Source organism: Gopherus flavomarginatus, chromosome 2, assembly GCF_025201925.1.
Source record: "Gopherus flavomarginatus isolate rGopFla2 chromosome 2, rGopFla2.mat.asm, whole genome shotgun sequence".
In the NCBI taxonomy this organism is placed as follows: Eukaryota; Metazoa; Chordata; order Testudines; family Testudinidae; genus Gopherus; species Gopherus flavomarginatus.
In genome coordinates, this window is record NC_066618.1 from 75078035 (window position 1) to 75092881 (window position 14847).

A 14847-nucleotide genomic window follows, 5' to 3' on the forward strand; every position below is an offset into this window, starting at 1 on the left:
GAGGACATGGAAATCATGAATTTTAAAAAACAATGTTAAATCTTAGAAGTAGCCGTAAAAATACCATTTGATTAGGCCCCAAACTCAGTGGGGAATTGCAACCTGACATGGTCACAGAGCCACTCAGGATTGACCCATCCATCACTCCATCTCCACCTACAGAGGAGCAGATGGGCCAAATCTGAGTGATTTTGTGACCCCGCACAGGGATTGCAATGCCACTCATGTTTGGTCCATCCACCCCCCAGCCCCCAATTAAATTTTCAGTGTCAGGGGCAGAGATGCTCAGTAGTTTGAGCATTGGGTTGTGAGTGCTATCCTTGAGGGGGCCATTTAGGGATCTGAGGCAAAAATCTGCTGGGGATTGATCCTGCTTTGAGCAGGGGGTTGGACTAGATGACCTCCTGAGGTCCCTTCCAACCCTGGTATTCTGTGATTCTAGCTAACTTTGGATACCCAATTTGGGAATTCTAGGGCCTGATTCTTCAAAGTACTTGGCATTTTAGCGAACTTTGTATGTTCAGAACAGTGCTCAGTGCCAAGTGGTTAGTGCCAAGGTGTCAAGCAGGCACCCATAAAATGAGGAACACAATGGCCACCTGTGAAAGGTTTGTTATATGTGACTTGCCAGTCATCACATTAAAAATACATAAACAAACCAACTAACCTGTGGTAGAGGCAAGAACAGATTCCAAATGCTCAAAGGGGAAAGTCACTTGCCTGTACGATCTTGTCTTCTCACATCATTCACTATATATCTTCCAACTTCTGCAACAAATGAGGAAAGGATCTCACAGACCTCCTTCACTACATATCCTTGATTCAATCCCAGAGCACAGTCCATTCTGTGCAATGAATGAAGCAGTGGTCCATGGAAAAAAAATAGTATGTATTCATGCAATTAATACTATCATAAATACTCAAAGAGGCTGAATTAAGGTTGCCCATACAATCTTAATCCTGTCAATTCCTACGTTTGCATACTCAAGCACTCAAAAGTTAACCTAGGAAGTTACAGTTTTAAAATCATGTTTTTAAACAGCTTTAATGTTAAAAAAAAAAACAAATTTTATCCTGTGGAACTATACTGACACCCATACTTGCATCAGTAGAGCTCAGATCATTAGATCCACCACTTGAGCCAACAGTGTAATTGGCAGCAATACAAGGCTAAATCCGGGTGTATTTTCATGGGGATGGCAAAAGATACTTCATTGAAAACAAAGGTTAACACACTGCAAAACATCAAGTCTCTTCTCCAAAAAACTAGAAACACTAGAGCTTTTCAATTAAATGGTTGCCAATTTTTTTAAAAATATATATATATATATATATAATAAAATAATAAATGCATTTTTCCCTAACTTCATTCTGAGAAATGTCTGACCTGTTTCCCCAAAAAAATTTTAGCCCAAGGGAGACACCCAACATGGAAAATTTTAGCCTGAAACAATTTAATAAGCAACTAACAACAGGATCTTAGAATGGAAAGTGTTAGTGCCACCTACAGTTAAGGTTGCCCATCTACCTATAATTACACATTGTACTACATATAACCAATGCGTCCCAGAAAGTCAGAAGCTTTTATCACCTGTCCAAGCATCCTGGTAGGTTTTACATAAATTAACGTTTTGTCTGTTTTGGTAAGCCCATGTAAACTCTCATGACCTGAAGGAACTGCTGGCCAGCTGAGCTAGAGAAGTCAACAGCAGGCTGTTTAGGATCAGATTTTCAATAGGAGTTGTTTGGCAATTCTAGTTTATAAAGTCCATCTGACATGTTTGCAATGATAAGTGCCTTAATTAGACTTTTTGATCCTGCTGACATTTTAGCTTCTGAATAGTTTATGGATTTTTTATAAGCTTCAGAAGCTACTCTTGCTGAGTTTGTAAACTCCAAGCTCTCAATAACTCTGCTGAAATCTTTGAGCCTGCCAAGGTTGAAATATTCATAGGGAATATTCACTAAATCTCAGGAAAGATCAAAACAAAAACAGTGAATCTTTTAAACCATGCCAAACTTGAGACCCCATGTTGCAAAGAACAACACAGAAAACATTTCAAACAGTAAAAGAAATTCTAGTTTTTCCAGACATCTTAAAATGGCTTGTCTGATTAAAAAGTTAACCTCAAACTTTCCCCAAAAGTCTATTCTTGCCTAAAAGTAGGCATGATAAATTTCAGAGGAAAAAGCTTTTTCAAGAAAGCTAAATGGAGATGAAGTATCAGGGTCAAAATGGCAACCGATTCACCCTTAAATACTGAGGTCACCACCCTTGACCCTGTAAAACAAAGTCCAGCAAGTATCTTCAAAATGTTTCTGAAGGTTTTTGATTTGACAACACTGAGAACTCAGAACAAAACAAAAAAAGTCTACAACATCTTGTGCAGTAGTAACATTTTAACCCCATGTAGTAATACCATCCATCATTCTAACAAAAAACTTGTGCATTTTTTATTTTTGAAAAATCAACTACAGGAATTAGTTTCCACATAACACATGCATTTCAGTCTAGCCAATCTGTCTTCCTCCTCCTCCTCCCACCAAAAAACACCACTCACTTCAACTAATCCCTAGTCATAGAAATGGCATTTTCTTAGAAAGCAATATTCAAGAGAAGATAATAATCCAAAAAAAGAAATTTTAACTGCAGCAAAACTTTTGGCAAATGGAAGAGACAGACACATATTTGGCTTTCAGTGCTTCACATGTAACTGAATACTTGGGATGCAATAATCATCCATGACCTTCGTGCATGCAGTACTAGCTTTCACAGAGAAGGTTCTCCAAGAGTCAGCTGAGAAACCAGTACTTTCATTTCATTTGGATCATAATATAGCAGCAATCCCATTCTCTTCACTAACAAATATCAGGATAGAGAGAGGCTCTATGCTGATCCAATCCATTAGAAAAAAAATAGCTTTCATGTTAATTTTTTATGACTAGACTACTAAAGAGAGAAAAAGTGGATTATACTTCAGCCTACAGAAACATATCACTGTCAATATATCAACCAACTATGTACATAAAATGAACAGCTTCACATTTTATATCTTTTGCAAACTAGTAATACAGTACATGCATTGTCTCAAATTGGCTATAACTCCTAAATTAAAGGTATTTTTCCTTTTCAGGAACACCAAACAAGAGCCAAGCTCACTGCTACCTTTCTTCCCGGGTAGGTAATGCAGCAACATTTTTTTCAAACATACCTTGCTGAAAGTAATTAATATTAAGGTTTTTGTTGCCAGAGCATCTATCTAGAGTAGATAAAAGTACTCAAATTAGTAAAAATTCTTCAAAACAGGTCCTCCAATATTTTTCATCTTTTCCCACCAAAAACCATCAAGATAAGAGGAGCAGCAGAAGCAGATTAGAATACAGATTCTTAACAGGTACCATATACCAAGTAAGGAGGCATTTGTGTTGTTTCTATTGAATTGGAAGCTGTAGACACATGCTACAACAGGAGGCTATTCCTTCCCAGATATATTTAACTCTTCCACTCATTTTACCTCACAGATGTAGAGAATTTGGTAAGTTACCTACTATTTACATAAAATGGATCTGTCCACAAGAAGAGTAAGTGCTTGTCTACACATGGAGGTTTTTGCAGAATATGTTTTTGCATATGAACTTCTGCAGAACAACACACAAAATAGTTCTGTCCACGTGGCCTGCTTTAACCTACTTCCTTTTGAATAATGCAGCCACCTAGCACTGAGTTTGGGTTTTGTTTTAAATAAGCACGGCATTCTTGAAGATATCCCATAGTGCACTGTTCTGCTACTGAGCTCTATGCACTGTGGGACTTGGGAGTCAAACTGGAAAATTCCTGTGATTCCTCTCCTAGTATCCCCTGATTCATCTGACTCCTACATTTTCCACATTGCTGTCAGCCAGCATGAAAGGAACACTGCTGTATTCCACCACCCTGACAGCTGTTAATACACAGAGACTGATGCACTTTTATTTGCAGTCACACAGCCAGATGACGTCAGGAGTCAGCTACCTCTCCCTTTGGATAAAAGAGGCTGTGGCAGCAGATGAAATCAAGTAGCTTCTTCTGGATGAACTTTTCCTTGAGCAGCTTCACTTGGAGCACCATTTCTGGGCATGGGAACCTAGCACTGACTGTCAGGAAAGGATAATGATGCAGACTGGGATGACCGGTAGTGGCAACAAAATTTCAGGATTACAAAGGCTGCTCTCCCAGAGATCTGCAAAGTGCAAACCCTGGAGATGCAGCAGCCAGCAGACCATCAACATGAGAGTTCTCTTCAGCATAGAGAAATGTGGGCCACTGCCATCTGGAATCTCACCAACTGCTACTGGCCAATAGCTAACCAGTTTGGTATAAGTAAATCAACAGTTGGGGCTATTAACAGCACACGCCTCTCTGATACCACGAGGGTGGGAGCATAAACCCTGGAAATGCACACGAGGTTATTGATGGATCTGCTTGGTAGGGGTTCACTGACTGGTCCCATATGCCTATTCTTTTCTCACCCTATCACACACATAGCAAGCCTCAGAGTTCAAAAGACAGAGATGGCTATTGCTTCACGGTTCTCCAAGGCCTGGCTTATCACCGTGGAAAGTTCACCAATATTTGTGTGCGGTGATCTCGAAAGACCCATGATCTAGGATCTTTAGAAACTAAGACCCACCATTTTCTACACTGAAAAGGGGAATTCTCTCTCCCAGGACTACTATGGACAATGATCGCACTGTGATTTCCTCTGTCATTTCAGGAGACTCATCTTACCCTCAGCTCCCCTGAGTTATGAAGCCTTTTACTGGACACGTGAAGAGGAGAAAGGAGCTGTTTAATTATATCCCAAAGAGCTACAGAATGGTACTGGAGTGCATATCAGAAGGATAAAAAGGGAGGTGCAGATGCCTAATGTGGAGGCTGCTGAGCAATATCTGCAAAATCAAGGGAGAGCACCTCATTAATGGGTGGAAAGGAGAAGTATAAAGAGTTTCTTAATATTATGAACAGCCAAAGAAGCAGACTTCACAAACTGCAGCAAATCACTAGAGCCACAGTCAGGAATGGCTTGTGATCCCAGGCTGAGGCTACAAACTAAAATTGAAATGAAATTTTATTAGGTGTTATATAAGGATTTCATTAAACGAAGTTTTATTATGCTTTTTTGCAACAATTTTATAAGAACATATTTCATTATGCTCCTCACACATGTAATTTTATGAAAGGGTATTGAATCTTTGCCAATATAAACTCTAGTGAAAATAAAATAGTGCAAATAAAAACATCTTTTATTGAACACAACCACAACAAAAGACAAAATCTTTAGGGGTTATAACAGTGCATACTTGGTTACGCTGTTCTGGTCACAAATGTGTGTAGGTGAGGGGGTTTCTGACTGTTGCTCTTTCCTCAGACACAGAGAGATGAGGGAAGAAGCCATCACTTTTAGTTGTAGGAGTGCAAGTGGAGTCCTAGTATCCCCTATTCACATAATCTTGTGGAGTGGGAGACGCAAGTGACTGTAGCTAGAATGTGGGGAAAATGCAGTGCAGCTTTCAATATGCATGGCTTTCCAGGGGCTGCAAGACATGGCTGGGCGAAGATGCTGGGAGGAAACATTGCACCAAAGTGTTCTTCAGCGGGACTGTCTGCTTCTACATCAGCTCCTGCAGTCATTTCTGCATGTCCCTATCTTTCTCCACTCTCTCCCATCAATTCTCTGTCCTCCACAGTCTCTCCATAAAGTGATTTCCCTCCACTCGTCTGTCTCTCTCTTCTTGGATGTAGAACCAAAGATTCTCTTAATTCACCTGCAGATCTGTCAGGTATTCAGGGGAAAACATTCCTTCTGTGGGGGCCGCAGCATGTGAGATGCAGGAGCCGGGGTAGGTGACAAACAGAACAAGTAATTATTGTGCTAATCTTAGTCTCCATGGCAACAACCATTGCACTTTCCTCAGTTTTGGAATGCCATTCCTGTAGTATCTTCCAAGTCTGGGAGGAGCTTGCAACAGTAAGACATTTTCCACCATACTTTCCTTTTGCATAAAGCCCTTCTATCAATCCTGGAATGGAGGATGGACCCCTGTACCAATCCTGGGGAGTGATGAGGGTGGTAACCACACATGTACCACCACAAGCTATTGTTACTGCAGATCAAAGGCTGAGAATGGTCTTGTTCAAAAGGAAATGGGTAAACCAACAAGACATTATGCAGCAATGTTATTTCCCAGAGCTGCTACAGGTGTGGAAGGACATTACATATACAGGTAGCCTCAAGAAAGCTGCAGTGCCTTTAGTGTGCATGCCGAAATAAAGCACTATATGCATTTTGAAATGTTTCACTTTGGGAAACATTCCTCAAAATGCTCAACACTGAAGCATTTAGCTACCTTAGCAATGCCCTAAGTTAAGTACTTTTAAATATTTTTGCCTATTTCTGTGCCTGCCATTTCAATAAATTTTTTATTTTAATTCCTGCAGACTGCCAGTTTAAAGCGTGTGAGGGGCAGAGTTGAGGGGAGTTGACAGCAGCCAACCAGAAGGGGGGTGGGGGTTGGGGAATGCCATTTTGGTTGGTGGATTTGATACAGAGAAAAATACTAAATAGAGCTTAAATTCTCTGGCATGAATGCTGTTTTGAGCATGTGGGAGGGAGACAAAATTTAAAGTAGGCTTGGAAAGGCTCCTAAATTCACGCCTGTTCAAGATAGTAGCCAATTTAGAGTAGCCCAAACAACAAGTTGTTCAAACCCTCTACACACCGTTATATACTCCTAGGGGAATTCTGCATCACTGTGCATGTGCAGAATTCAAGTCCCCCACAAATTTATTTGCTTCCCCTCAGAAAAATTACTTCTGACGAGGGAGCAAAGAGCAGCCACAAGGGCAGTCACATGTCCCTCCCTGGCAGCACAGGCAGGTCTGTTCAGGCACCTGGAGCAGCCAGTAGGGACATAAATCACCACCGGTGGTGTGTGAAGTAGTGAGCAGTCATGAGAGACAGACTAATACTCTGTCCCTCTCACTCACTATTGCAGCACACTCAGCATGGAGGGCTTCAGGGTGTTTCTGAGGAGGTAGGCATGGAGCAGGCTGTTCCCTCAGGCAAAGCAGAATGTAGTGGCCTGCCTGCTTAGTGAATTGTTCCCATGGTCTTTGTGAATTTCCCAAGGTGTATAAAACAGGTGTGAACATTTTAAGGCTCCTTTACATGGCCAGAGTGATGTAAAGGACAGCATGCCCTTATAAATGCTTATGGTGATTTAGCGATTAGAACTGGTCTATATTTTTTGACTGAAAAAAATTTCTTAATCAAAATGTGCTCAATGAACTGTTTGCTACCGACCTTTCTGGAGATGGTAAGTAGCTAATATTAATTGTGAGTTTGACTCCCCAGCCATCATTTGCTCTTCAGTTGCCTATGATGTAACAGTGACCATATGGTTGTATATATTTGTTGACTAATAACTAGAAATAAACTGTCAAACCTAGCAATATTATTAGGCAAAGGGGCATGGGGATTTCCACCAATGCTCCCCACTCACATTCTCCATCCATTGTACTGTAGTTTAAATAAATTACCTAAATAATTGAAACTCATGTGATTATATTGTGCTATTTTTACAAATATGCAGAATTTTGCATAATTTAAAAATACTGTGTGCAGAATTAATTTTTTGGTGCAGAATTCCCCCAGGAGTAAACAGTTATAATATAATACAGCACATGTTACTTACTGGAAGGAGGTCCATTCTCCAGTACTGTCGTGTTGGGCATCAGGAACCATCTCCAGCAGAGTCTGCCTTAGACTTGTGCATGGGGAAAAAGATCTTGGCTTTCTGGTGAAAACTCTTCCTCACTGGAGTCCAGGTTAGGGTCAGTGTTTTCTTTGATGCCCTCAAGGCTGTCCCTAAAATACTGGTGTGCCATGGTGGCTTCCGTGGCAAAAAGTCCTTATAGATTTCACTGAGACCAGGATCCTTAACATCCTGTGCTTTCTAGCCTTTATGCCTCATCTCTCTGCTTTTAGCAGAGATGTAAAATGAGAAGTATGTCACACAACTTCTCATTCAAATTATGCCAAATCACTCCAATGTATCAAAAATGCATCTGAAACAAATATGCCATTTTTAGTTAACATCACTCATCACAGCTAGAAATTCTCTATTACTATCCTCACTGAGATGCTCCAATATACACCAACAGGAGAAGCTTACCTTTCATCTGCCAATAGTGTCCTTGTGTTTTAATCCTGAAAGAGACCTTTTTGCTTCCTTGTTTCATTTAATTTGCTTTTTCAATAAAACAGATGGAAGAAAGGTGGGAGATACTTGCTGTATCTGGTATCTTCAAAGAAGCAGATACACAAGATAATTTGTCTTCTTCCAAAAAACACAAACTACATATATTTTTGCAAGAGTCTCTTTTACAAAGTAGCTCAAGAGATGTATTAAAGTACATTAATACATTCTCCATATCAAACAACAAGGAAAATCTAGATGCCTCCTCAAAAGCAACCAAGAAGTCATCCAGGGGAGGGGGGAGGGTTAAAAGTTATAAAAGGAGGAACCAGGTGCTTCCAAACCACACTGAGGAGTAAAAACACAACTTCAAGAATTCTCCACCACAAGAGATTTTCAAATTTGACAAATCAGAAAATGAACGTCCCAATGAGGGAAAAAAAGCTCTAGGAAGTGGGATAATTTGAAGTGACTTGAAGGACATGTAAACTACCTACCACTTGCAACAAGTGAATCATTCCTTAGGTTCTCAGTAGAAGCTACTCTACCTTGGTTAACAAGTAACCTACTAAATATGGGTTACCTAGATTACATTAGTAAGAAATGGAGATGGACAACTATCAGGAATGGCCCTCTGCACAGCAATGCCAAGTGAATTGGTCTCAGAGAAACAAGAAGTTGGATAGAGCTTCAATGGCTTTAAACTGCCGGGGGGCAAGGAGAGATCCCACATGACAAACTTGATGAGAAGAATCTCACCAAGAAAAGAACATAATTCACAACAAGGTTGTATCATCAAGCTTGAGTCCTAGAACAAGGAAGATCAGCCAGTAAAGTCTCAAGACTGCTCACTGAGCAACTTACAGCTACATTACCAGGAAATAACTAACTTTCTATAAAATAGGTTAAATACATTGAAACAGAGTTTCTACTACAATAGAACCTTGTTTATCCAAGCCTCCATTATCTGGCTCTCCATATTAACCGAACCACAAGTGAGTACACAGGAATATGGGAAATTGATTCTTTAACCCTGCTGCCCAGGGCTGAGAAGTTGGAGCCCCGCCTCCTAGAAGTTTGTATATTCTGTTAAGTAGATAAGTAAATAAGAAGGGAGGTATGTTTTGTTTTTCCAGGAGGGGTCACCTAGTATAAAAGCAACTCCACATCTTAAAACAAGGGATAGAAAGTTTTTTGCTCATTCTCCTGATTATCTGATCTAGCCCCAGTCCTCATTAGACTGGATAAAAAGGGTTCCACTGCACTTCATCTAGATAGCTTTAAAACCTCAAAGAACAAGGGAACTAACAGGAAGTTTAAATATGGAGGAAAAAAAAAAACACAAATGAAATAAATGACTAGGGCAACAGCAACACTGGTCCCTCTTTTCATGTAAATTTAGATGGATCAAGACAGTACTCTGTGACCAACAGATTTAATTTCTACAAACGCCATAGTCAGAAAGAGGAAAAAAGACAATTAGAGGACCTTGTACGTGGGGAGAGTCCTTAAAAACCAAAGACCTTGAGGCATCCCAAAGTAAGCGTTTCCCACTTTCACTATTAATCTTTTGCTGAAGGCTCCTGCTGGAGAGGCCAAGATTTGACAAGCTTGCTCAAGGACAGTGTTCCTAACCAAGGATGAAATGAACTACTGTAACTTGGATTCCCTATAAAAGTCTGAATCACAAACTCATTCCTACGAACCATGGTATAAGACACCTGTAAGCAAAATCTAACACACAATTTCTTTCTTTGCCAGCATTCCTATAAACCATATCAAAGACTTGAAAAATTGCAGTTCTTAGTTATTCTCAATCATTTTAATGCCCCCAATTATGTCCTCCAATATATAGGATTATGCATTGGTGATAAAGTCACACAGCTATCACACTTACAGACTTTCCAAGCAACACAATGGTACATTTCATAGAGTAAAAATGAGCCAAAGTCTCAAGTGCGGTTGTTTAAAGTTTTTAAATTGCAGTTCCTATTATAGCCAAATAGTCACTGTCTCCTCTGCCAGTTCATCCTCCTGTCTGTAAGTGACAAAAGGAACTGCTACCAATGAAACACCAACAAAACAGCAAGAGCACAAGCATCTCAAGTAACAAGATTAATAAAAAGTTCAAACACTAAGCTTCCTTGGCACACACTACCCGAAGAGACACCTTGGTACTACATCGAAAAGTTCAGAATGGATGGCCACAACTCACTCATCCAGTGAGCCAACCTTCTATAATTAGACTTGAGAGGATTTGATTTTTATTGGCAAACGTCAGTAAAACTTGATTTCATCATACACACGCAAACCAACTAATAGTATCTCCACTAATAACTAAATTTACAGATAAACAGAATTTTTCTTGCTTTAGCGAGGAACTAAGTCTGATTTAAGAATATTTATTTTGTATATCTTGACATGATGATAAAGCTTCATATTAGTTAAAATACAAATTAACTTTTTGAATCTCAATGTCTATTGTCATTAAAAAATTGTCTGACTCCCAGATTGCCTGATCCCCACCCCCGTAATTTCCCACAACTGAAAATTTAAATTAAAAAAAAAATCTAATAAATGCTTTAAAATAATCAATATTATCTGTCAAAATAAGAAAAAAATTGAATTCTGTCAAGCCTATCGGTAATCATACACAGACAATATACAACAGCCCCATTAAAGCATATAAACCTGAAGTATTGTTGCTATATTAATGAGTCTTCCAGGTGGGAGTGAAGGAGTCTCCATTAGAAGTGTGCAGCTTTCTAAAACAGCAGAGCAGGCCATGAGTCCATGGCCCGGTAAATTCACTGCTCTTCCAAGCAAGAACCTTTTATTTGAATACTTTCATTTGGTCACCAGCTCACCAAAAGGTCAACATACTCACGATTATTCCACTTAAAAGCCTTTACACAGTCAATTCACTGTCCTTTCCCAGAATGATAGGAAGTATAAAAATCAAGACGGGGGGGGGGGGGCGAGGGCGAGGAACAGCAGGATTCTTGCAACCACAACAAAGGTCAAGGACAACAGCCACCCCTCACAAGACCTAGAAAAACTGCAGTACAAGATATGTCTTAACACCTGATTAAAACATTTTATAAAAAAAGATTTTTTCCCCCTCCACAGGCAATACATATAACAGTACACTACTGGAGTATTCTGATTAAGAGGCACACAAAACAAGCAGGTGGAGTAACTAACACTAATTCAGATATACACACCCCCGTAAATCCAGATCCCAAAAGTAAATCAATCAGTTGCGGCAAACGGAAGTGGACTAAAAGCTAAAGCCTAAAATAAATCTGTTTGTATTCACAAGAGCACATTATTTACTTGCTAGGAAAAAACATGGTATTCAAAAAGGGCGGGGGGGGGGGGGGGCAGTACACAGTACTCAGAACATGTTGGCTGTAGTATATACGAACATGTCCAGTATTCCTGGATCCCTTTACTTTTCTTTTCAAGAAAAAAAGCTCAGTGGCTAGGCTATTAATTGGAGGAAGAGTTCAAATCAAAGCTTTTTACTGTACAACAAAGTTTAATATTTGGAGACCAGTCCAAGCACAGTTACACTTAAATTATTTAAAAATTAAATGCTGAGATAGTCATAGCTGTTTTCTATTTTTGCAAATCCAGAAAAAAGTGAAAGTGGGCCAAGAACTAAAAACCTATGCAGTAAACAAAAATGGTATAAGCCAAAAAGAATTTGAACAATCCCCCCTTTAACAAAACTAGAACAAAATACAATTTATAACAAATTGCTACAATCAGAAACTTTAAAAAGGGGGTCTTTGCAAAGCAATGAAGTTAATGTCTTCATATAGAAAAAGTGCAGTATCAAAATACACCTCTACCTGATATAACGCAACCCGATATAACACAAGTTTGCATACAACGCGGTGAAGCTCTGACACACTGCTCTGAGCAGCGTGTTAAGGGTGGTGGGCTGGGCTGGGCCGGGCCGAGGGGTTGGGTAAGGGGCAGAGGATCTCTGGGGCAGTCAGAGGCTCCCCCACCCACATGGGTCTAGAAGGCAGGAGCTGGGGGAGGGGCAATTTGGGGGGCCCACAGTCCCAGAGTGGCCCAGAGGATTAGTGGGGGGCCAGGAGCAGCCCACTCCGCTTCCCCCGTCCTGGCCCCAGCCATGCTGCTTAAAGGAAAAGGGCTTGGGAAAAGGGACCCCCATGCACTCAGCGGTAGTGGCGGAAGCAGAGCAGCCCAGCCCGCTCCACTCTGCCAGCTCCCAGCCGCGGTGCTCCGCTTCCCGCCGCAGGTAACTGTGGACCTTTCCCCAAACACACACACACACACACCCCTCACCCAGCGACACGGCTGGGGCTTGGGCAAGGAAAGTGGAGCAGATTGGGGCCACATCACTCCGCTTCCCACCGCTGGGGACTGTGGAGGGCATCCTTTCCCCAACCTCCCAGCACTCAGTCGGCTGGAAGAGGAGCAGCCCAGCCCCAGTCCGCTCTACTCCACCAGCGGCAGGAAGCGGAGCACTGCGGATGGGAGATGGCAGCGGACTGGAGCAGGCTAGGGCCACGTTGCTCCATTTCCTGCTGCTGCCGGTGACTGCATGTCGGGGGGGGGGGGGGGTGGATAGGGGTTGGAGCAGTCAGGGGACAGGGCGGTCAGGGAACAAGGAACAAGAGGGCCAAAACAAGTTCAATATAATGCAGTCTCATCTGTAACGCGGAGAGATTTTTTTGTCTCCCGAGGACCGTGTTATATCGGGGTAGAGGTGTACCAGACTTTTCTTGTTATTTGGGACAGCAGGCTTCACACTATGCTAGGTCTTACTCAGAACCTACTACGCACACATGGCTGAAAGCTCTAGAAGAATTAAGTGGCATTAAAAGACAAAAATAGACTGATGCGTAGATTTAGAAAGATGCCATAGCAGCTCATACCTGCCAAGCAGTTTTATAATAGTGGTGAGAGAAGTCCAAATATGTCAGAGTACTTTGCTGAAAACTCCCCTCTGGAACTCAATTTTAAATACCATATTGATATTTATTCACATTTTAAGTAAATGACAGATGGTATTAATTTCATAACTCATCTTTTTGAATCAGAGACTTAAGTTTCTGGAAGGATTTAAAGTCCTAACTCTCTTCTCTATAATGTAATTTATCAGTACCTACAAAAGAGAGTGACTTCTACATCTAAAAATCAAAAACATCACTCCTCATCTAACATTAAAAAAATATCCCAAGCTAAATGCACTTCACGTGACCTTCTTGCTCATATTTTATTAATATAGTTGTCAAATCTAATGAAGAAAATTGACAGCACCAAAAAAAGTGTATAGGACAGTGATCCCCAAAGCAGCATCCATGGGCACCATGGCGCCTGCCGGGGCATCTATGTGCGCCTGCATACTGGCCGGCAGACGAGCATCCGCCAAAATGCAGCATCACCAAGAGGCATCGCCGCTTATTTTCGGTGGCATTTCAGTGGCAATGCCTCTTGACATAGCCGCTTCTCGGTGGCATTTCGGCGGCAGCTGCTTGTCCGCTGGCCATGGTCCTCCGTGGCTCGTCATCTGGCGCCCACCACCCAGAAAAGGTTGGGGACCACTGGTATAGGAAGTATCTGTGATCACATCATAACATTAAATGAATGGAAGTGTCCATATACATTATATGGAAATAGATACAGATAGACACACACACACACACACACACACACACACACACACACACAGTACAATTACTGACTCATGAACTTGCCTGAACTAAAAAAGACCTTAGAAAGATAGAGAAGCAATATAGGAAAATATTGACACATTTTCTTTGGAAGTGGAAAGCTACATAAATGAGAAAATATGAAAGTAGTAAATGAAATGTGAAAACAGGTTAAAACAGTAAAACAGAGGCTAATATTCCAGAATTATCTAGAAGAGTCTATATGGTCTCAAAACAGAAACATCTGCACATTTTCTTTTAAAATTTTATTTGTATTAATTTTAATCACACAGCAATGGAAATTAGGAAGGGTCACAATATTCAGAAGTCTCAAAGAGAACCTTTTTATAGACGGAGAAAAAAAGATAAGGGGGCAGAGGTTTAAAGTGTTGAGTCCTTTGCTAGTAGATACAATATAAGAGAGTCCATTCATTAAAACATTACTGACCACCTCTTAAATTCATGTACTGAGAAGAAAGATGTAATCTTTTTAAAAAAATATGCAGATCAGTTAGATGCCCAATCCTGTAATCCTTAGAAGAATTCTCATTGGCTTCAATGGGTGCTTTGCCTAAGTAAAGGCTGCAGAATCAGGTGCTTTTGTATTTAGATTAAAGGGCTTAACTGCTCAGTGACATATTTGCAACCTGATGTAGCCAGGCTGGTCTCAGGATGACACACACAAGGCAACTGACATACTCTTACTGGCGGAAGGGACAAGCTTTTGACTGTGTCAGAGCCTTTCTTCAAGTTCGGGAAAGGTAACCAGTGTCTTCAGATCTGAAGAGCTCTGATAAACTCAAAACCCTGTCCCGTCCACCAGCAGAAGCTGGTACCAAAAAAGCGCAGGCGATATTACCTCACCTACCTTGTCTGAATGAGAGATCACCTGTGAGGAGTTATAACCAGACAATTC

General features: G+C 40.9%; 1 protein-coding gene across 9 annotated transcripts in view; it reads right to left on the minus strand.

Annotated features, from left to right (window-relative positions):
* The window catches only part of SLC4A7 (solute carrier family 4 member 7), a 172076-nt gene that overhangs the window by 123986 nt on the left and 33243 nt on the right, over window positions 1-14847 (minus strand). The window lies entirely within an intron of this gene.